Source organism: Anser anser (genome assembly GCF_964211835.1).
Source record: "Anser anser genome assembly, chromosome: 4".
NCBI lineage: Eukaryota > Metazoa > Chordata > Aves > Anseriformes > Anatidae > Anser > Anser anser.
In genome coordinates, this window is record NC_139724.1 from 71,954,183 (window position 1) to 71,978,921 (window position 24,739).

General features: G+C 37.9%; 1 long non-coding RNA gene across 2 annotated transcripts in view; it reads right to left on the reverse strand.

The window, feature by feature from the left end:
* Window positions 1-5,125: 5,125 nt before the first annotated feature.
* LOC310898197 overlaps window positions 5,126-24,739 on the reverse strand; it is a 47,922-nt gene continuing 28,308 nt past the window's right edge. Inside the window, exons 2-4 of one of the 2 annotated variants that reach the window (XR_014583071.1) lie at window positions 21,511-21,737; window positions 21,255-21,394; window positions 5,126-7,683 (exon numbers count right to left, since the gene is read on the reverse strand). This is a non-coding gene — a long non-coding RNA (uncharacterized lncRNA). Of the gene's footprint in view, window positions 15,093-21,254; window positions 21,395-21,510; window positions 21,738-24,739 lie in introns of both variants that reach the window. The other variant, XR_014583072.1, reaches the window with a different exon arrangement.

A 24,739-nucleotide genomic window follows, 5' to 3' on the forward strand; every position in this document is an offset into this window, starting at 1 on the left:
TTTATCTTGAAAAACGATGGTAATCAGCCCACCTTTGGAAGACTGGGAGGGCAAAGAAAGATGCCTGTTTTCTAACTAAAGGCAGAAAATAGTTCATTTTGAACGAAAGCTTCACTGTGAGGAAGAAAGATTGTGTGGGGGCCCGGCTACGTGAGATGTGATGTCAGCCTACTGTAGCTGCTTCTGGCAACAAGTTAGTCAGTGCAGTGGGACCAGCAAATGGACATTGCAGTGCCATTTTGGGGGGTCATGTTGTCCTTAATGCTCTCCTAAAATTGTTTCACCCTGTCTGATGATGGGATCCTTGAAAGGATCCAAAGAACTTATCTTACAATAAGCATAACTTAGCTTAAATTGAAAGTAAACAAACAAACAAAAGATCCTCTTTTATTTCTCTTAATCTGGCTGGACATCAGAAGGCAGAAAAGTTGATTTTCTGGCTGTATTTCTAGACTTCTGATTTTATTGGTGCCTATGACAGGGAATGGAGTGCAGGGAGCAGAGCTGGCTCCATGAAGTCTATTAGAGGTATTGTCGTGCAGATATATTTTACCTGGAAAGCACATTAACATATGGGTGGAGATAGCCAAAGATTTTGGAATAAAGTATACAAACTTTGTTCTGAACTCACCCTTCTTTTGTACATTGGAATATTTATATTTTTCTTCTGATATCTCTTATATAGCGATTCCCTATTTTTTTTTTTTAGGAGGGGTATTTTTCTTTTTTTCACACATGGCTCATTGTTATGCACACAAACTTTACATATCTATTTTCTGAATAGTGTCAGTGTTTTATAAAACTGACTTAAAAGACCCCTGTTTATTAGAACAGTCCTAATTTTCTTAGTGTACACTCAGATATCCTGTGTGAAATGGAAACTGTCTTTGCATTCCTTTCCCTCTGCCACTTGAGCACTAGCTTCATGAACAGTGGATGAGAACTTCAGTTGTGGTTACTCAGACATATATCACTCAATTTTCTGTTTTTCTTGGTTAGTTTTATATCTTCTGGTATCTTTTTCTGCTCATCTGAGAGATATGCTTCCAGTTCAAAACAAGCACTGTTGTGCAATTTGTTGACAGTTGATTTTTGGGAGTTTGGAGGGGATGGAAACAGTTTCACAACATGGACTAAAAACAAACATGCATGACTTTTACCTTTCTGACCCATTTGCTCACCCGCTTCCTGTTTCCTTTATTGCAAAAGTTGATCTCATTAGAAAAAATAGCACAATCTCTCTTAAAAATAAAACAAATGTTTCCGGGCCTGTTTGTTGTATAGGAGGTGGGAGTTTCATGCAGAGCTACAGAATTGAAATGTCTTGTAGGATGTCTGCTGCTTTTGGAAGGAAAAAACTGAGGAGAAAATGTGTATCTGCTTTGCATAGCAGACAGTTCACAAAATGTTGTATTTATAGATACGGAAGCAAAGAAAACTTCACCAACAGATCATCTGGATCTCGGTTAAGGATTTTCAGTAATCTCCAAGCCAGTTAATGCTTCTGGCTTCCTGCGATGACATTGAACTTCGTCAGTTCACTCCATCCTGCAACAAATTTTATGAGTGCAGGAAGTTGTCAGTGGCACTTCTCAGGCTTTTTATAGTTAAACACACGTTTTTCTAGAGGGATGCAATAGTGGGGAGTGTTTCAGAGGCTTGAGCTCTGTGACATTTTCCTTGACTTGTGCAATCTTGTGCTCAGTATTCGATAATCCACGGTTTTCATCAGCTGTCAGTTACAAGAACTTGCCTTGGGAGTTTCACAAATAAACTACAGTAACTGGGAGACGTGAAAACTGTGTGCAGTCCCTGAGTGCTCATGCCTTTAAATTTCCTTAAGACTCACACCAGTAGACTTTTGTATACAGAGAAAGCTACAAGCAATATAATCAATCATTCAATGAATGTGGGTTTCTGAAACAGCTGCATATCTGGATAAGCTGCTTGATAAGTTACCAGAGACAGTTTATGGGTGGTGTTTGTGCTCTCTACACATTGTGCTAAGTGCTGTTCAAACTGCCCTTGACTTCCAGCCAACAGATGGGAAAGTCATTAGCAATCAGATTTGAACAACAGTTGCTTTCTGTGTTTACAAAGTCCTGTACATGATCTGTATGTTGACGAGTTATACACTGAATGGAAAATGTCTGACATCTTCTCTATGCAATTTGTGTAAAATATTGCAGTAATCAGCACAGAGCTGATTTCGCATGCTGCAGGTCTCTTCTCCATCGTACAGATGAGGGCTATAGAAACTGTCTAAAAGGGGACAGTTATGTGGTGAAAGCACAGGACCATCAGGAACAACAGCACAAGACCAGTTTGTGACTAGGACACAAAGTGCATACTCCTAAAAGCCTGAGCATTTCCTGCGCTGTCCCTGAAGTCAATTTCAGTACATGCAAGAATAGCACTACAGGTACAGAAATCTAAATAGTCTTTAGGCAGGTCTAATTCATGCATCCCTAGCACATAACCTGTGCTCTGCTCAGGCCTGGCAGAGTTGCTTGGGTAATAATTTCTCAAAAGTAAACTGCTACAGACAGTGGAAAGCGTTCTGCACAACTGAAACATAATTGACATCAAGCGTGGTATTATCCTCCTTTTATTTTTTTCTTCTTATTAACTTGATTCCTCAAGAAATAAACACATGGTCAGATTAATCCTACTATTCAAGGGTTTACTTTAGGGATGGAATTGGTTCATTATATTTAATTTATGGGTAAAGAATCTCCATTAGTTCGTAATGTTTCCCTGTGCAGTAATAATGCTCTCTGCTTTCTGAACTACTGTCCAGAGGCAGAAGCTGGTTAATGCAGAACTAATATTTTGTCAAGGTACCTGAGGGGCTGACTTGGTAGAAATAAATCAGTTCAGATAAGAATTATTTCACCAGTGGTCGTTACAGACTGGTTATTTATTTACTTTTTGTAATCACAGTATTGAGAATATATATTGAATTATTCTTTATTGAAAAAAAATATATGAGGGAAGATTTTTTTCAAAGATTTAAATAGACTTAGGTGGTCAGCTAACTATTTTCAGTGACTCAGACACCTGTTTTTTTACCATAGAACCACAGAATGGCTTGGGTTGGAAGGGACCTTAAAGATCACCTCGTTCCAATCCCCTTGCCATGGGCAGAGATGCCACCCACTAGATTAGGCTGCCCAGGGCCTCATCCAGCTTGGTCTTGAACACCTCCAGGGATGGGGCATCCACAGCTTCTCTGGTCAACCTGTGCTAGTGCCTCACCATCCTCAGAGTGAAGAATTTCCTCCTTTCATTTAATCTAAATCACTCCTCTTTTAGTTTTAAACAATTCTGCCTGAGCAAAAAGTTGCTCTCCACCTCTTCTATAAGTCCCCTTTATTAAGTGCTGTAAAGCTGCCATAAGGTCACCCTTGAGCATTCTCTTCTTCAGGCTGAACATCTGCATCTCTCTCAGCCTTTCTTCATAGGAGAAGTGCTCCAGCCCTCTGATCAACTTCATGGTCGTCCTCTGGACCCACTCCAACAGACCCACATCCTTCTAACAGACCCACATTCTTCTAACAGACCCACATCCAGCGCACTGCTGGCTCATGTCAAGATTTTTGTCCACCAGTACCCCTAAGTCCTTCTCTGCAGGCCTGCTTTCAGTGAGTTCTTCACCCAGACTGTATTCATGTCTGGGATTGCCCCAACCCAAGGCTATTACCTTGTAATAACCACAGATATGACTGTCTCAGTTCTTTTCCCATGAAAATCTGAAGATCAGGTAATTATTTGCAAAACATATAGCATAATAGTTACCAGAGAGAGGTACTGTCTGGAGACACAGGTTGCAGAGGCCTTCTTGAAACTCTCCTACATAAGAGATGTATGGTGTAACCTGGCTTTGAATTATTACCAAATAAAAGAACCATTTCAGCCTGATCAGTACAGTGATTACACTGTTTAGAAACAAGTCAACAGCCAGGAATTTCTCAGTTCTTTCAGGAAAATATCTGCAGATAGTTTTGTACCTCCTTAGCAAAATGTATTCTGAAAGCATTAATGTAAACATGGACATACTGTCTTTAAATCAAACAGATAAGACCATTCTTTTGTTTGTCATAGGTGTTCAATGAAACACCTGAAACAGGTGTTTAAAGGGAAAGCCAGTTGCTGAAAAAGCATTTTCATTTTCCCCTGATATGTTAATATGTTTTAGGAGTAGGACCCTGAAACATGGAAAATATCAATGAGCTTTGCATTCTTTCTGAGTACCTATGATATCAAAAGAGCTGGTGGCACAATAGCTGAACAAAAGTCAGCAAAAGCTACAGTATTACAAAAGCAGAGATTTGTGTGTAAAATTATTTTCCATTTATAAAAATAAAACTCTAAACACATTTGCCAGAAAATTTGATCCTGATACTTCAGTGCTGAGGTTAATGAGTATTTTTCTACTTAACAGGTGATGAAGTCCTTGGTTAGAAACAATCCATCTTTTCTCCCTGTAAATATACATAGGCAAATACACTCTCATGCAAGTACCTACTACCTATGCAAAAGGGATTGAGAACATAGACATTTAGTTATTGCATTGACCTCCATGAAATGGGGAAATTTTCAAACACAGTCTGTTTTTCAAAGCAGAAGCCCAAGCCCAACAATGCACTCCTCATTCTCCATTCAACCATGAGACATCATTTGCATCTGTGAACAGTGAGTGCAATATGCTACCGGCACGAGTAAACCAATTTCTAATTTCTTCACATAAGTATGACATTATAAAGCATAAGGAAGTAGAAAAACAGGTCATCTGTGTTGGCAGGAGCAGGTCTCTAGATGCTGTTCCCATGTGTGCCAGAATTTTCTTGCCATATTTCTCAGGTAATTAAGTTTGTTTATGGGAAACCTTGTTCCTTCTCCTGCCTGTCCCCTTTTTATAGTGATTTTGCCCTGAAATCCCGTGCTGAATAGAGATGGGTATCAGCACTGCTATACCTCTCTTACAAAGCAGCAAACTGGGTCAAAGACATGATGTGTCACTGAGATAGCTGATATCAGAGTTAACTGAATAAAAAGTTTCTGTTGTTATGCTGGAGACAATCCTTTAACACAGATCCAAGCATTATTTTTGTAACTGATGGTTAGTGGTCTAGTAGCTTTGCATCTGTACCTTCAGCACCTTGTCTTTAATGTATCCTCTGACCACAGACTGACACTTCACGTCAAATTCTGTGAAAATGAACAGTTAGAAAACTGACTCTAGGCAAGAAGTTTAAATCAAAGGTGTTTATTTATTTATTGAAAGAGTGTAATGTGGAAATATTTCCAAACTAAACCTCTCACTTCATGAACTTTTATTACCAAACCTTTGGAGTCAGCATTAATTTCTAATACAGTTTAAACTGAAATTCTAGCTCTATGTGCCCTGAAATTACGAGACGCTTCTGATTTAGACCTATCCTTAACTACTTAGGATAATATAGCTTTTTTTTTTTTTTTTTTTTTTTAAATTGCTAACTTCTGTAAAATGCTGATCATATTTTCTTCTCCGTGCATTTCCATTTGGAATTTTTGATCCTTGTGTTGTTACACGAGGGCATTAGGCCATTTTCTCTAGGTGTAAAAAGTATAGGGTATTATCCAGATCTTAGTCCCATATAGTGCTGAATGTTCCAGCCAGTATCCAGCAAAGCACGTAAGCACATATTTAGCTTTCAGCACCTCAGGACTCTCTTTCCTATCAATGGGCTTACTCAAGAGTTTTGGGGGCCAGAACTCCCAGCATCTGCTGAATGAGGAGATTTGGATATGGGAAGACCTGCTCATCTCCTGATCTTTGAGATATTCTGATATTTTATGACGAAGAGAGTGAGAGCCAAGAAATATAAGCCTAAATAATTTGCTCCTTTTGATGAGAGGTTGTGCAAGGGCTAACGATGGTTATTACTGCTTCTAGGAGACACTGCTACACATAAAAAAGGCAACAAAGAGAAGCCTGTATTTGGATGGCATTGACTTGGAAATACAAAAGGAAAAACTGCAGCTTCAGTGAGCAGGGTGGGGTAAAGAATTGAAAAGAATAAAAATAGTCAACTTTTCTTGACGTGAAATTCAACCATATTTTCCCCAGGAAAAACGAAATGTAATACTGGTAATTTATACAGACTGTTGAACAAATTGAAACCATATACAGAAAATTAAGTTATGTTTTTATGGAAAGAACAGAATATGTTTAACAATCACAACCTAGAGCCAGCAGTCTTTCACTGTATAACTTGCAGGGTGTTTTAATTATTCTGAGGTCAGAATGTCTGGTTCCAGCTTTAATCAGTTAATTCAAGATTTTATTGGGTCTGAAAAAAAAACTAATGGTTGTTGTTGTTTTTAGATTTATTTTTTTATGTCGATATGAATTAGAAATAAAAGAAAATATATCTCTAAGTTCTTATGATGCTGTTACATTTATGAAAATATCCTTAAATAGGAAGAATATCCTTAAATAGGAAGAAAAAGAAGGTAAAACCACTTAGTTCAGTTAATACATGTGCTTGAGTTTTAGTGTTTTGTGAATTCTTTATTCTTAACCACTGGTTTTCAGCCTAATTTTGTGTTGTATGACTGCATGGTATGTATTACAAAGAGATGGTTAAAAAAGAAGGGAGCAGACTCTTCAAACATTGTGTGGCCAGGGTGGGCTCTTCATTGTAGAAACTGAACTATTCTGTCAGTTGTTAATGGATATTTTTATTGCCTGTTTTCAAGTACTGGCTCACTGATAGTAAGAGTGAGTTATATGTAGATGAATTGCATGTTTTTTTTCCATACTGTTTCTGCAAGGAAGTGACATATAGCTATAATTTTGTATCTTTCTTTATATGCAGAAAAGAAGAAAGGAAAGGAAAGGAAAGGAAAGGAAAGGAAAGGAAAGGAAAGGAAAGGAAAGGAAAGGAAAGGAAAGGAAAGGAAAGGAAAGGAAAGGAAAGGAAAGGAAAGGAAAGGAAAGGAAAGGAAAGGAAAGGAAAGGAAAGGAAAGGAAAGGAAAGGAAAGGAAAGGAAAGGAAAGGAAAGGAAAGGAAAGGAAAGGAAAGGAAAGGAAAGGAAAGGAAAGGAAAGGAAAGGAAAGAAAAGAAAAGAAAAGAAAAGAAAAGAAAAGAAAAGAAAAGAAAAGAAAAGAAAAGAAAAGAAAAGAAAAGAAAAGAAAAGAAAAGAAAAGAAAAGAAAAGAAAAGAAAAGAAGGCTGAATAGATCATTTGTGTATATGGCAAAAATAACGGTAATTCAAATGTTTTTTACCCAAAGCACACACTGGATGAAACCTGAAGAAGCAGGCTTTGACATGGGGACTGAAACTGGAACCTGACAATATTCCCTTCCTGTGACAGCCCTGAACATCAGGATAAAGAATCACTCTCATTTTTTTCCTTTTGCTGTTCCAACGCTTTTTATTATTATTATTATTATTATATTTTGTATTTTTGTGCAATAGAGCATTTTCATCTCATGGAGATGTAACTAACTCATAACCACCTTGTGCTGAAGATACCTTCCAAAGAAGCTGTAGGATATAGTTTGAAGTTTTGTCAGACAGAGGAGAGAATTTGAGCCCATCTCTTCCATATGCTTATTGAGACTAATCAGATTTGTCCTGGGGGTTAGAGCGAGAGGCGGACAGAAGTGTAACTCTAGACTCATCTGTTCCTGCTGGACATAAAAAGAAAAGAATAATTCTGCTTGTGTGGCTTTTTGTTTTGTTTGTTTGTTTGAAGGAGAAGTGGCAGCAGCTATGTTCAGGAAATAACCTTTAAGCTCAGGTGGTGCCTTTCTGAAGGCCTAAAGGCTTAAGACATGCTTAGCTATTCCTCTGTGCTTAGTTCTAGATGGTTCCCTCTAGACTGTTTTGAATCTCATTCTGAGATGTCTAATACTTCCCTGGCATCATTTTGAGAATCTGGTCACCTAATACAGGGTTGTGAATGTGGCTTGGACAAAAAATTAGATTTATGATGCTTCATTATTGCAGCTCGTAAATCATTTTGTGGCTGTAGCTCAAATAGACTATTTTTTTCCTTTATACCTGGTGATTCTCTGAGCTGGGTGTTATTTAAGAGAAGCAGCATATGCAGGATACCCCCTAAGAAATAATTTCAATCAAAGTATCAGTTGAGAGGAATGAAGATGTCCAATAGTATTTTATTTCTTGTAATTAAGATATGCATTTGCTCAGATTAGATCCACAGCATCCAGAAAGACTGAATACCTTGCAGCTGCTCTCTGCAGCTCTGAATCTTCATCATGTGTTTGAGCCTTTGTACTGAAGACCCTACCTTTTTTGTTACCTATTTTCTCCATTTAGATCAGGTAAAGATAGAGTATAACGATCACTGCATGTTCAGAATATCAATAGCAGAAGTGTGCCTTTTCAGTCCTTGGTTGGAAAGCTGTGAATGGAAAGTTCCATTATTTCTGCAGTATTTATACTAAATTAAAAAGCTCATTTTTTCCTTTTCTATCCTTTTACTCCATTAGGTTCCCAGATACGTAAGAACTATTTAATAAGATTAATAGGTGTACCCACAGAATTATCTGTAACTATTTGCCCTGTTGTCCTTGAAGAACATGTGACAATTTTTTAATTATTATTATTATTTTATTTTATTTTATTTTATTTTATTTTATTTTATTTTATTTTATTTTATTTTATTTTATTTTATTTTATTTTATTTTATTTTATTTATTTTATTTTATTTTATTATTTTATTTATTAATTTAATTTAATCTATTTCTTTTTCTGATGATGTGCTCCTCTCCTTCTCCTTTAGTGCCTGGATATTTCTCTAGTCAGCATCTAGTGCTCTACACAGAATCTGGGAAAATTTGTAGGTGAGGATCCATATTTCCTGAAATAAAATGGGGAACAGATTTCTTGCACCATATTACCTCTAGTCCCACTTTATAGAAATAATGATTTTGCTGCGGCTCGGGAGACTGGCCTTACAGAAGCAACATAGCTATCATTATGTGTGTGTATACAACCCCAAGGGATTCATAATCATTTCCATTTGTTGATTGGATGGCAGCCATTTGGTTAATCATCGTTCAAGTGCAGGGAGACCATGTAGCACGTGAAACCTCTACTTAAGACAACAAAACTGCCGAAAACATCGAAGTATGTAACTTGACTATACAATTATACTAACAAATGATGATGGTTAGAGTTTTAGATCGTGGGAAACTAAATGTAGTACAATATTTAACTAGTTATACCTTCTAAAATGAAGTACATTCCACTACTCCGTGTCAATTTGTGTCCCAGTTTTTCTTTTTCCCTATTACTTCTCCAACAGTCCTCTCTGTCTCAGCTTCTGTGCCACTGAATCATTGTGCTGTAGTACCTCACCTGCATAGATAAAAATCTCTCCTACCTTAAAGTGTATTTCTTTTAATTTATCCTCTGTCTGAAGTAAATTCTGTCAGTGGGTCTATTTCCCCATCTCTGGAACATGACCTAATGTCCAACAAATTTGAAATAAATAAAGCCTGGTTCAACATTATCTGCAAATTGTGGCTTGGAAAAAATCAGCTCATCACAAAAATAGTAAACTGTTCACCTTATCAAGAAAATGGCAATATTGCCAGCTTTTATTATCACACAGACACTAGTATGATTCCCATTGTCCATGCTCTTTAAAGGAAGGTTATAGATAAACTTTTGTTAAAAGAGATATATTTATAGTCTTCCTGTCTGCAGAAAAATTTTGAAAATTTGACCTCAATATGCCCTAAAGGCTTCAACCCAGGAAACAAAATGTCCCCATGCATATATTTTTAGATTTCATGATTTTAAGCTTTAATGTGGGACTGGTTTACTCAGTTTTTGAGTGCTTGAGGTTAGCAACCTTACAATGTTTTTTTTTATAATCAGCAAAATATGAGATTACACTCAAACCTTCAAGTCCAAGTGCTAAGGATGGAGAACAGATGCATTTCATATACTGATGTATTCTTCTCACAAGCAATATCTTAAAAACACTTGACAGAATTAAAGACAGGGAAGAAAGTCTCACCTCAAACCCATTGAACTGACTGTTTGGGTTAGCAAAAATAAAGAAGAAGAAAAAAGTGATTTCAACAAGGGTTAGAAATTTGATCAGGGATCAGCGAGACAAAAATAAAGAGAATATGGATGCAATAAACTCATATGAAACAACAGCTAAGATGCTCACATTCATGGTGCCTAGACTCTATAAATAGAGGTCAGAGAAGACAACAGCTGCATCTGTGAGGAAGTCTGCAGGCAATCAAGGCAACTGGTTTGAAAAAAATGAAAATCAAAAAGTATGATTGGCAATTTTTACTAGGTCATGGGATGCCTGCTTGTGACTGGGGGAGATGTGTACAGGCTGTTGCTAGTTAGGTAATCTGAGTTTAATACCATTTTAGTCTTGTGAGTGAGCACATGCATTTGAAATTGCAACATCATGGAGATCCTGTTACCATTAATAACATGCAACATAATCAGCAGATTTATATTCTGCAGGGGATGTTTGTTTTGACTTGTTATACACCCTCAAGTGAGATCTAAGAGGCATAAATCACATGCTCCAGTATTCCTGAGATAGGGGGGGATGGTATCCTTGCCTGCAGGAGCTGTGCACTGGTCGAGTAGCTGTAAACAAGTAAAAGAGCCATGAGAGGAGATCATCGGACTGCTCACCATCAGAGATGATGAGAAAGGGATCAATCAGTTCTTCTCTGAGATGGTGCAAAGATGAGAGCCTGATCTGCAATGAAAGAGGGACAGGTAGAATCTGTGTTTATCAGGCTAGAAATGGTGGTGAAGGCTGGAAGCTGACAACTTCTGACATCTGGAGGAGGATTCCTACTCCAGTTGCACATCTGCAGCTACAGAATATGTTAGTACCTTTGTTTCAAATGGCTGGGAGCTCTGTCCAACAAAGAACCCAAGTCTGCTGAGCCTGCACCATGCAGCAGCACCAGGAGGAGGCAGCATTAGTAGTACGCAACTCCTTGTTTTAGGGGATGGAGGCCCCATCTGACAACCATGCCAGATGTCTAGGGAGGGTTGCTGGTTGTCAGGAATTGAGATCTGAGACATTGTAGAGTGGCTGACAAGGCTTGAATGACCCTTGGATAATTATCCTCTGCTGCTCTTCCCCATGGGCACCAATGATCCTGCTAGGGAGACCCTGACTGTTTCAAGTGTGCCTATATGTCTAATAATCTGGGAAGCAGATTTGCGGAAAGGAACCTGGGTAAGAGATACATTAAGAAGAATGTTACCAGGAGATTGAGGGAAGTGATCCTCTTCCTCTGCTCAGCACTGGGGGGACACATCTGAACTGCAGGGTCCATTTCTCTGGTCTCCAGTATCCCAGAGAGAGATGGACATAATGGAGTCCAGCAAAGGTCAAGAAAGATAAGTAGGGACAGAAGTATCTGACACATGAGGAGAGGTTGAGAAGGCTAGTTCTGTTTACCCTGGATAAGAGAAAGCCTAGGGGGATCCTATCAATTGGTATGAATACCTGATGGGAGGTTGTAAAGAAGAAGGAACTTGAAGGAACCTTTCTGTAATGTCAGCTGAAAGAAAAGAGGCAATGGGCACAAATGGAAATACAGAAAATTCTGTTTATACATAAGAAAGAAACCTTTAGTTTTGTGAGAGTGGTTGAACACTTAAACAGGTTGCCCAGAGATGCTGTGGAGTCTCAACCTTTGAGAAATTCAAGATCAGACTGGGCATGGCCCCAAGCAACCTGCTCTAGCTGATCTTGCTTTGAGCAGAAAAGTTGGACTAGATGATCTCCAGAAGCCCCTTCCAGCCTCAGCTATTCTGTGAGCCACAGCTCTTGAAAATTAAATTGATGATGGCAGCCAAATAGGATTTTTTCCTTTCCGAATGCTCAAGGCAGGAAAATTTAGTATAGTTCATGGTCAGCTACTAGAAGTTCTTCAGGACCTGCAGAGAAGAGTTTTCTGGGGCATATTCTTCATGTTTTTATTTGGAGAAGATAATAAAACACTTTCTCAATATATCACCTGGCCATTGTGCTGAAAGAAACTGATGGCAAAACTGAGTATTGACAGATGGGAAATGGAGGAAAAAAATGCTTCCGAACCTCATAGAGTGGTGGAGAATAAGGAATCTGCTTTGTTTTTAATGTTTTCTCTAAATCAGAATTTGGGCCAGATGTGTGGGATGCAGACAGGAGTGTAGCTTCAGAATGGTCTATGTTACTGTGTCAGTAGTGTGGAGAGGCCCTCAATACATCTGCAAACTATCTGCTTTCTTCCAGTAACTGAACTTAGCAGGATTTCAAGAAAACCCTGAAAATCTTCCGTTCAAGTAGGATATTTTTCCAATAAAACAATTTTAACAGGACAAACTGATTAAAGGAATATTTAATAATTCTCTTTCCTTGTACTAGCTATGTCCCACTAAAAGTTTGTGTTTATTTTGTACATAATGGGCTACAGTTAAGTTCAAAACATTTATATTAGCATTTCTCTTGAATCAGCTGATTTATATGAACAACAGAATGACTTTATGAAGCAAACATTTTGTCAGTTTTCAACAGATGATATTGCCCCATTACTTTGCAGAGTACTGTATCAAGAAATATGAAATTCTGTTGCCTACTGATGTTTACAAGTACCATAAGAATGAATCTGCGGATGGATAAATCATATAGGCATGACAGTTATAGGGGGAAAAAAAAAAGAAAGTGACCATTTAGGAGTCCATTTTATTCAGTTAATGAGGTAGAGCTGAAAAAAAAAAAGCTCTAATTTAGTATCCCTATACCATATACAAAGCATGTTTCAAAATCTAATACTAGAAACAGACCTATACTTGATGAACTCCAGATGATTTCACTGATGTTAATACAGAGAAAAAAAAAAAAACAACACAACAGCATCTTCCCTTCCCTTCTCCATTCCCTTCCCCTGCCAGAGGTAATCCAGAGATTCTTGCACTGTTAAAGTCATTATGACATATTTTGGAACAAGCAAAAATGAAAATGATTCATCTCATCTTTCCTATGAAGTTTAAAAATGTATTTTGCAGTAGCTCTAAGTACAAGGTACTTAGAAAACTTTCAGCAATTTATATAAATAAATATTGTAAGAAAAACCTTTGAAGTGGGAGATCATGAGTGAACATATCTGCTTAACAGAACTGAAAACACAAGGGTTTGAGACCTTTCTCTTCAGTTCTAACAAATTAAATAGGAAGACATGCTTTGCTTTAATGTTTTACTTGTAAATTTTTTCATTGCTTTGTATTTTTGCACTTACATAGCAAAAGGATTGTATAGATAAACAAATGTCTCATTTCTCTTAGTAGCAGAAGTATTCTGATTTTTATTTAGCATAAATTTATGATTTTTATTTAGCATAAATTTATGATTTTTATGTAGCATAAATGTCATCTTTGATAGTAAGACTTCCCTTTACTTTTTTTTGACTTAAAAGAAGCCTGTAGAAGATAATGTTAAATATACATATCTATCTTTGATTCTTTAATACCAGTCATGAGAAAAGTTTTTGAAGGTACTACAATTTAAACAGTTCAATATAATATCCAAGAATTTGATCTTGTTTTACAAAGAGTTGTCTCTTGATCAAAAGGATGGAGCACATGAATTAAGAAGTTCTTTCCATCCCAAAATACTAGAATTCTGTGAATCATTCTATTCATAGTATAGCCAGAAACCCTTTTTTCCATTATTATCCAGGCAGTAGTGTTGAATAAACTTCCTTGAGCCTACTGATCTTACTCAAATATTTTTTGAGCAGAGGAAGGGATAGAACAGACATAATCAAAGAAAACTCAGACCTCGGTAAAGATTTTTCCTGTTGGGAAAATGAGAGAACTATTTTACGATAACTTTCCTCTTTTTCCATATAAATGTGTCTTTTCTTTGGACAATGTATAAATAAGGTCTCACATGTTACTGCCTGCTAAGGAACCTGTGACTAATATTACTAGTAACATTACTGGAAATGTTCCCAAGTGGAAATGACCATCACCAAACCTAGAAGTTTTTGTACAAAGAAATGGGTCAACTTTCCTTTTACTACTGAACATTGTATTGAATACAGAACAGTACAAGAGTGGAGTACTAACTCGTCCCTAAGAAGTGCCTTGCTTAAAAAAACGAAAAGCCTAATACCTATAAGATCAGAAAGAGCCAGCTTTACTGATATACAAAATTTTTAATCATTAAAAAATGTTTATGATAAAAAAAAGAGACAGGGTTAAAAATGAAACTGCAAACAGATTTTAGTAATCTTAATGCACTAATGATAATGGTATGACTTAGATATTCCAGCATCTCAGCTAGTTGTGAAATTGGCTGCCTTCTGCTATTTATGTTGTGTTTGACATGTGTTGGAGACTTCTAGTGCTAATTTTACTCACCAGAATCACTGCTAGTGACAGATCTAGGCAATTCTGTGGTCCAAAATGGAATGATAGCAAAATGGAACAATTCAGGTAATTGCTATTTTTTTTTTTTCTTTTCTTCTTAAATTCTTGTGCTTGGGTGTTGCATATCACTTGCTGGCATTTGGTTCAAGCCCCCAGCTGGAATCATGTAAGCTTGGACTGAATATCTCACAGGGGAAATAACTCCTCTGACAACACTTCTGCCTACTACAAATTTCATTCTGGACACCAAAAATGGCTTTTAAAAGATGTTCATTCATTAAAATTATACATTGCCAACAAAACTCCATTTTCAACAAATCTACGCTTTCTTGCAAAAAAATCCAAAAGAATAAAAGTGTTCCTGACCAATGGTTTATATTGAAAGGAGGTGTAAAAGGGAATGGTAAGCATTCAGAGGATCATACGAGTTGTTACTGGTCTGAAAGAACTGAAAGAAGAAAGCTTTGATGTTGAAGGTTATGGTAAATAGGGATTTTACAGGATTTCAGTCCTTTACTGTATTCAGTTCTGGGGTCTCCAATGTAAGAAGGACACAGACCTATTGGGGCAAGTCCAGAGAAGGGCCATGAGGATGATCAGAGGGCTGGAGCACCTCTCCTGTGAAGACACACTGAGAAAATTGAGGTTGTTCAGCCTGGAGAAGAGAAAGCTTATTTTTAGTTATACAAGGATTTATTTTCATGACATTAGGTAGCAAGCAGCAAATGAAGCACTGTGAAAGTACTCAGTCTAGCAAAAGCATCATCAAGTACAAAAATGTGGTAAACAAACAAAAAATTGGCACTGCAAACAAAGTTAAGAGGTATCATGGAAAGTCTCAGATCACAGGAAATGATGGAGTTCCAGATAAAATCTTACTTCTACAAGCATGAAAGCAATCGGGAAGCAGGTCTGGTGCCTGTACAAACAAAATGAGGAATAAAGGCAAGAAAATGAAGAAAAATATGAAAAAGCTAAGTCAGGAATGTCTAGAACAATATATAAAGTGCTGGGAAATATATTTAAATGGGACTTCAATTTCAGGAAGGACAGATAAATCTGTATTGTATTCTAAGGAATTCTCTATACCTGCTCCATGTCCAAATCACAGTGAACTTCCAAATGCGACTCCAGGTGTGGATGGAAGCTGCCTCTGCAGCATAGGGGTACCTATGTGCCCAGTGGTCTAATGACCTGTTGGTACAGCATTATGCAACAACTATCACAGCAAGTAACGCTCCCAAGTGCCAGTAAGGTCCTTTATCTTTATTGGAATTGGATCTGCAGCCATATATATTTAAAGGGCAGGAATGCTGGCTTCACACCCATAACCAAGATGCTAAAAAAGGATTTGTAATTGCTGAGAAATCCAATATCCACCTGTAACTTTGAATATACTAAAAATACTTCACCAGAGATAGGATTGTACATAAGAGATGTCATTCCAGATTACACAATAGCCAATACTAAAGGACCAGTAAAGGTCAAGCTAATGAATTAATACAAAATTGGTGATTAATACCAGCATGATTACATGGATAATAAATTCAAGATACAAGGTTTCAAACCAAGAGAATCAAGAAGGGGAACAAAAGACATGAAATACAGAGATATTTTACATGGTGCATATTATATGTAAAACAATGTGGAGAAAGGCAAAGAGAAAAATGTCCAATTTTTAGGCAGTAAAGAACAATGTGTGGGAAAAATAATCACTTTATCCTTTAAAGTCATGCTATCTCAAGAAGAAAAAAATAAGTAATAATCACCAAGGCTGTAAAAATTTCTAGTAAAAGGAAGGATAACTGCAACGTAACTTTAGAAAACTAAGAGAAACTGTGGATGAAGTTTTCCAGAAGAATGCCAATGATTCCATTTCTGTTTGCAACTATGCTGTTAGACCAATGTCTAAATTCAATTGCCACTGGTTTATGGATCCAGGTGCAATCTAATGCCAAGAACACCAGTAAACAGCACCATTAGACTGGAGAAGTGAGGCCAAGTGTAGTTCATCTACAATAAACTCATTCAGGAGCCAGTGGACAAATAGAAACTCTTGGTAAAAAGCCCGTGAACCAACAGACAAGGAAACCAAGGAAATGGTACACCTAGAAGTAAGATGAAGCTAGAAATAGATTCTCACACAGTCTGTAAAACTACAAGAACACAGAATGTCTTTAATGTTTCTGTAGCAAATAAAGATGGACTTAGGTGCCTGCAAAAAAAGGCATAATTTCAACCCTGGAAATTTTCAATGCAGCTATCTAGAACTCATGAGAAAACTTTCAAGCAATTTGAGAGTTTGTAATGCCAAAAGATCACTTAATGGAGAGTCACTAGTCTCTTCCAATGACTAAAGACATATTCTTCAATGTACCTAGGATGAAAATGTTCACTTTTCAATGTTATATCTTATGGCAGAATACTGAAAGATGCAGCTGCAGCTGAGAAGTAATTTAGACTGTAGCACAATACCACACCACACTAAGTCAGCAACATCTAAGTCAGCAAAAGCATAACATTTGAAAGCTTACAAAGAGGTGGCCTTTACAGCTAACATACATTGAATTCTAAGGGAACCAACCTATAAGTTATTAAGGAAATCAGTAGACAAATAAATACAAATAGAATCTGGTGGTTTATAGGGATGGCCAATAATTTCCTGGATTTAGCTCGGACCTGTGAATGAAGAAGGTGATGCTCTCTCTCAAAGGCTCAAAACCCAGATAACGTAAAGAAAAAAAGAAATCATTACCATGATATAATCCTACAAAACTACTATCCTGCAGAATGATTAGAGTGAAAGTGTAGTTTTCAAAGGTAAATTAGGAAAAATTCTCATCTAAAACTAGCAGGCCAGAGCTGTTGCCAGTAGATAACTAATATGCTCAGAAAATTTATCTGGAATAATTGTATAATTTGAGTATTACCTTGTTAGAAAAAAGACTTTAAAAAAGCACCAGTAATTGTATCTGAGTGGTTGTCATACATGCTGTGAAAACTTCTGTGCAATGAGTTTAGAAAAGAAGTTACTCAAAAAAAGCCACTTAAGAAACCTGCCAGGGCATGGAGAATGTAACGAATCATGAGATAATGTCATCAGTACTTGATAAGGCCTCTGCAAGACTGAAAACCACAGCAGAACAGGGGCAGTCAGCCAGAGGGCTTGAGAAATGACCAGGAAGAGTCTTGGGCATCTCTTGGCTTCATGCAGGAGAAATATAACACGTATGTATGTATGAGCTACTTGGTCAACACCAAACACTTCTGAAGACATAAACTGTGTGACTCCCACTGGTAGCAGCACAGACAATGAAACCTTTTAAAGACATCAGGCTGGGAGAATTGAGATGTTTAATTATATGTGGTGTCAATATGATTTGCCTCTTCTACATTCCTGTAAGCTCTAGTCCCAGCAATTTATCAAACATTTGCAAAAAATCACAAAGAAAGCAGTATGTAAAAGGAAATAAAAGAACCTGTAAAGAGCCTGAATATTCTTCAAGAAGTCTTAGTCTGCAGGAGGCAGTTGGAAGTCAATGTTTATGTGACTGGATTAATAGCTAAAGATCTAACCCCCTATTGTAAATGAAACTTTTATTTATCTAGGTGTTCAGTCATTAGTCTTTTTTTTCTTTTTTTTTTGGGGGGTATTCATCAGACTGTAGTACATAAATTAAGTTTGATTTATTATTGATTTATTATTGATTCATTATTTATTTATTTATTTTAATTTCCCTTTGCAGAAATAAATATCTATCATTATTCTGACAGGAAGAACTGCTGATGGTGTGGGGGAAGTGGTTTTTTTTTGTTTTTTGTTTTTTTATGAGCAATATTTTCAGGGACTTGAGAAATTTTCCAGAACCTGCTCCAGGCTATTCTATTGATACTTCCAATTCCTCAGAGGCTGTAAGAAGGGATTAACTGTTGGATGATATCCACATGAGAGACCATGAACACTAGAAGTTGAAGGCTTTGCAGCATAATAATCTGTGGAAATGTCATCTGAAAAGCTGAGATAATGTCTGAAATTTGCCAGTGGGCAAGAATACTGTATCTGGGGATGTAAAAAAGATAGGCTTGAGCTTGATTATAAGAATTCAAGAAAGAAGGAATTGAATTTGAATAGAGAGACTTGTGGCTCTTTGGCTTATGCCTCACAGGAGATAAGCACTCGCTGACCTTCAGTCCCTCAGTGCTCTTCTGCCCAGACTTTTTGTGAACTTGAATGTTTGTTTCCTGACCTTGAGACCTAGCTAAGCAAGAGGTTTAGAAATACTTGAATTGGATATGTTGTTATGATGATCTTTTCATGAATAATTTTTTGGCGAGCTTAGTGTAGCTCTGGATGCTGTTCATGAACTGTTAGTATTGCAAGGTACAGAGGAAAAATCACCAATTCTATGAGAAGAGCAAATGGCAATGTGCTGTCAAGGGTATGTTCTTATCTGCAGGACAAATATTTTGATGAGCTGTGCAGACAGATAACTTGCAACTCAAGAACTGCTGAAAGCTATTAAGGAAAATATTATGTTGAGTTTCTGTTCCCTTAAGTCCATTATAGATAACTATGGTGAGAAGACAATTAGAACATGTAATATATTAGATATGCCTTCTTTACTTCGGGGCATTAAATCCGTAGGAACGTATCTGTGTAGCTCTGTGTGCAGTCAAACAAAGGCCAAAGAGCTATTTCGGAATTAGAAGCAGTGGGACATCAGCATGCACCTAGCCATGCAGTCTTGCCAATCTGTATCTTTCTTGAGCTAATGTGTCTAAAATGGGACATAGTATACAAGCTGATGCCTTTCCACAGAGTGGTAGGGCATAGGTTAAATATATCATTATGTCTCTTTATGAGTTTTAACATGATTTTTAGTTTATTTTTGCAATTGCATATTATTGGCTCTAGTATGATTTGTAGCCTGTAATAACTCCTAAACTTTATTTCTGAAGAACTACTCTTCTACCAGCTCTTCAGCTTCTTCTTCTACCAACTCAAGAACTACTCTTCAACCAACTCTTCTACCACTTACAGATGACTTTTTTTGAAGAGCACTTTGCTCATACATTTACTTTTTGCAAGCAAAGATTTCATTAATCCCAGTGCTGAAGTTTGTCTCTTGAAAGTTTATGTGTTAAGAAAGTCTTTTTTTTTTTTTTTCTTGTTTGAAAAACAGTATCTTATCTTGCAGCTGAAGATATTCAGAGTTTTTGGATCCTTTTTCTTTTGATGTGAATTTAAGGAGACTGTACAGTTTCTGTCTTTTTCATATTATTTTTTTTTTTTAAATATTTTGAAGCAGAATAAGACCTGGAATGTTTCCACTCTTTTTGCTATGGTAAGGATTCATTCAGTTATGTACCAAATCAATCTTGGGGTTTCTAGTCATGGGCATTATTTCCCCTCCCACTCTGTTTAGAGGACTTGATAGATAATCTGGGAGAATACAGGGTGTCCAAAAGTTACAGATTCACAGATTTCTCTAGGTTGGAAGAGACCTCAAGATCATCGAGTCCAACCTCCGACCTAACACTAAGTACTCCACTAAACCATATCCCTAAGCTCTACATCTAAACGTCTTTTAAAGACCTCCAGGGATGGTGACTCCACCACCTCCCTGGGCAGCCCGTTCCAATGCTTAATAACCCTTTCGGTAAAGAAGTACTTCCTAACATCCAACCTAAAACTCCCCTGTCGCAACTTTAGCCCATTCCCCCTCGTCCTGTCACTAGGCACGTGGGAGAATAGACCAACCCCCACCTCTCTACAGCCTCCTTTCAGGTAACTGTAGAGAGCGATGAGGTCGCCCCTGAGCCTCCTCTTCTCCAGGCTGAACAAGCCCAGCTCCCTCAGCCGCTCCTCGTAAGACTTGTTCTCCAGACCCCTCACAAGCTTGGTCGCCCTTCTCTGGACTCGTTCGAGCACGTCCATGTCCTTCCTGTAGCGAGGGGCCCAAAACTGAACACAGTACTCGAGGTGCGGCCTCACCAGAGCCGAGTACAGGGGCACAATCACTTCCCTCGACCTGCTGGCCACACTGCTTCTTATACAGGCCAGGATGCCGTTGGCCTTCTTGGCCACCTGAGCACACTGCTGGCTCATATTCAGCCGACTATCCACCAATACTCCCAGGTCCTTCTCGGCCAGGCAGCTTTCCAGCCACTCATCTCCCAGCCTGTAGCTCTGCTTGGGGTTGTTGCAGCCCAGGTGCAGGACCCGGCACTTGGCCTTGTTGAACTTCATGCAGTTGACCTCAGCCCATCGCTCCAGCCTATCCAGATCCTCCTGCAGAGCCTTCCTGCCCTCGAGCAGATCGACACACGCACTTAGCTTGGTGTCGTCTGCAAACTTACTGAGGGTGCACTGGACGCCCTCATCCAGATCATCAATAAAGATATTAAAGAGGACCGGCCCCAGTACCGAGCCCTGGGGGACTCCACTAGTGACCGGCCTCCAACCAGATTTGACTCCATTCACCACAACTCTCTGGGCCCGGCCATCCAGCCAGTTTCTAACCCAGCGAAGCGTACGCCAGTCCAAGCCCCGAGCAGCCAGTTTCTCGAGGAGAATGTTGTGGGGAACGGTGTCAAAAGCCTTACTGAGGTCAAGGTAGACCACGTCCACAGCCTTAGATTAATAGATTAGATTAATATGGGCTGAATACTATATATTCCAAACAATTTTGTGTTTCTCGGACAATCTTTCCACAACCTTTGAGCAGTCTGGGTCTGCTTGCAGTTGTGTGAAGATCCTCCTCCTCCCCACAGCCTTCAAAGCTACAATCTCTGACTTTCCTGCATCTCTCACTACCTTCACTTAAAAATACGCTCCAGGCTCCATATGTTCATTTGTCTTCAGGGAATCAGAAATCCACTTCTCCTTCCTGAGAGCTCTTTAATGTCCTTAAGATGATATTGTAGTTACTCAGAAGTAGATGGGTTGTTTCTTACCTGATAAATAAATAATTAAGCATCATATTAGTCTTTGACTTAGCACTAGTAGCAGAGCAGTTGATGCTCTATCTGATCTGATACTTTTTTAAGCACATCTCAAAGCAATACTTTACCCTCCAGAGGCTTGCCATCCTTTGTCCATGTTACGTATGTTGACAGGGTTGCCTGACAGGCAAGATGAATCAGAACATGTTTAGGCCATCAGTCTCAGCAGACTACAGATGAAAGGCAGGTGCAGAGACATTTCAGCTCACTCAGATTTTGAGCACTTCGGCACAAGGTAGCTGGAATTCTACTAAATTCTACTAGACACAGAAACGTCTAGAAGATGTCACTGGTCCTTGGGGCGAAAAAAAAAAAAGAAAGCAAAAAAAGCTTAAACATAAAAAGAAACTGCTAGGTGTCCCTATTGACCTTGTATGAATACTGCTGTAGCTTGACAAAAGTACATGAGTCAGACCATGTATCTTACACTGATCGAATGTTCAAGTTTCTTAACCAAAATAATCCCCTTTACTAGGTTCTTCCTTCCAGTTATGACTTGATCAGCTAGCATTGTTATGAAAGTACTAAACTGTGTGCAGAAGAGATGCTAAGAAATGTTTCAATTCATTTTCTGACACTTGACCTGCGCAGGAGAGGAAAATTCATTGTAATTTCTTTATTTTTATTTATTTATTTATTTTTCTCTAGAAGCTTTTAAGAGTTAATTACCTATGCATGACTTTGTATTCAGGTGAATGAAGTATGACTGCAGCTTTTCCTCTTTGGGGAAATTAGTTAAGACTTTAAAATTAGGTCTTCATTCAAATGAATTTCCTCAAAATAAGCAAAAATCTTGATCTTCTGAAATTATTTGTCTGATATTGAGTATATAAATCAAAATATTTTGATTTGATATTGAATATCATCCCTGACAGTAATTTGTATAGTTGGTGTATTGGGCACAGTCATTGAAGATGTTATGTAGTTTGAGAATTTGTATACTTTTTGTATTGGTTTTCTACACTATCCTCATTCTTCAGGGATGATATAGGGCAGTATAAAATGTTTTAGAGTGACGGATGTTGCAGAGAAACATCATTTGTCATAAGAAGTGTGTAGTGTTGATGCCTGAAGACTTTATCAGGAGCTGTGGGGAAAATATATTTTCAGGTCACTGGACATAGTTAATGGGTGCTGAGTCACATTTCAAATGCCTGATATATTACTTACAAATCCTGGAGCAGAAGCAATTAATCTCTTCAATGTAAATAAGTTCATTAATAAACTATACCAATTTTTGAGCACATAGAGAATAGAAGGCTTTATTTGAAGAGATTTGTGCAAGCAATGATACTTCTGGTGCTCAGCTCAAAGTTTTGTCTCACAGTCTCGTGCTTAGAACTTCAAATTATACCTCTGGCTAGGAAAAAGAATAGAAAGCATTTTAAGGAAAAAGAAAAGTTTCTTCCAGTACTTGGAGCCTTTCTCTTGCTAGCAGCATTATGCTTTTTTCATTCTTCAACTTCATTACTCTTTTTTTTTTTTTTTTAATTGATCTACATTGTCAGTGCCTTGTGGGCACCGGTAGGTGTTAATGGCCCCGAGCAACCTTACCTAGGATTCCCTCCCACATCCTGTCCATGGGCCCAGAACCTCATTTCAGCTCAACCAAGGGCCATCGGTCCCTGCCCCAGTGATGCTGTATGATGTTGGGCTGTGAAAGCCCTTGACTTCCCCACCATAGGTATCACTGAGCTGGGCTGGACCTGTGGGCTGATGTTTGGCCTCGCCTGGGTTTATCTCTGTTCCAATGCGCTGGGCTGGGGCATGCTCCAGCTGTCACCCCAAGTCTGCCCTGCTCTCCGGCAATGGCATGTGTTGTGTACTGGGGGCCCCCATGAAGAGCCCCCATTGCTCTTGACATCCAGCCCATAGGGACTTCTAGCCCCTGCTGCACCCTGGCATCCGTTATATCATAACTAAAATCTGAGGCGGAGTTGTTAATTTAAGCTGTAGACCAAACAAACATTCACCCATCCATTACACAATTATATTCTGCTATGAATCTTCATGTCTGTCTCTGTAAAGGAAAGCTTTTGTAAGCTGAATGTTTTAAGATATGAACTGTGGATCAGATTGATAAGAAAAATGTAGCTTTGAAATTGCTTAGCACTGGTAAAGTAATACTTGAATAACTAAGTGCTTTTCTGGTCATACATTCAAATGATTTCTATGAGATGTTAGCCTGACCATTTTCTTAGAGATTTTGAAAGTAGATCATACCGTATATTTGTTATTCAAACAAACAAACAAACAAAAAAACACCTCTGCTTTGGCTAAGTGAAAAGCTTCCTGTTTATAAAACCTTTCTGAATATTTACACACACGTTTCATTAAATCGTCCAGAGCCATCATTTTAACCAGTAAGATCCAGAAAAGTGAACTTCCATTAAACTTATAAAAATCTATTATTGCTTACAGAAAACATTTATGGTACTGTTCTGTATTATTGTTACTCTATGTACTCTTTAGAAGAAAGAACAGAGCACTTCATTTACATTTACTTGTAAACCTGGAACTAAATGAAGCTCTGCCTTTCCAATATCAATTGAAAAGGTGCTGAGTACTCAATAATTAATAACCCTGACACACTGAATCTTCCAGGGAAGCCAAACAAGAAGAATTTCCATTTCCATCCTTCAGAACCTGTCTGTATTTGGATTTATTTCTAGATACCTTTGGAAAGCAGGAATACATAAGATGCTATGTTTTTAGGGGAGGAATATTTAATGGGTAAACAAATAGCTTTGGTTTTATGTGCATTCATAACATTACTTTTTTTAGCATTAATGACTGGTACTAATCCTTTCATTGTTCATCCTGAAGTTATTTTTTGATTCTAAGTCCACCTTGTCCAGGGGGTTACCCTTGCAGAGCGTGGATCCTGGCATTCAGCACGAATATGTGTAGGTCTGTAGAGTTTCAGTGGTTGGGTTCAGCATCAGGGCAAACGAAGGCCATCCTTGAACCCCTCCCTAAAGCCACACTGCCAAGACTTTCATTGCAGACAGCATAATAAATCCAATAACATATTTTTGGCTGCCAGAGAATTATAATTTCCTTTTGGGAATTCTGCAAAGTCTGATATAGTGTCAAAGTATTTTTGCACTTATGAAATAATCTTTCTCATCTGAGGATCTCAGTGTGCCTCGAAGACACTAATTGAAGACAGGTGTATATCTGAAATAAGTCTAAATGCATTCAAAATTAACACAGTTTAATTTTTGACCAGATTTAGTCTTGTTGTAGAATGATATTGGGTTTGTTTCACAGAACGTATTTTTCATGAAACTTGTT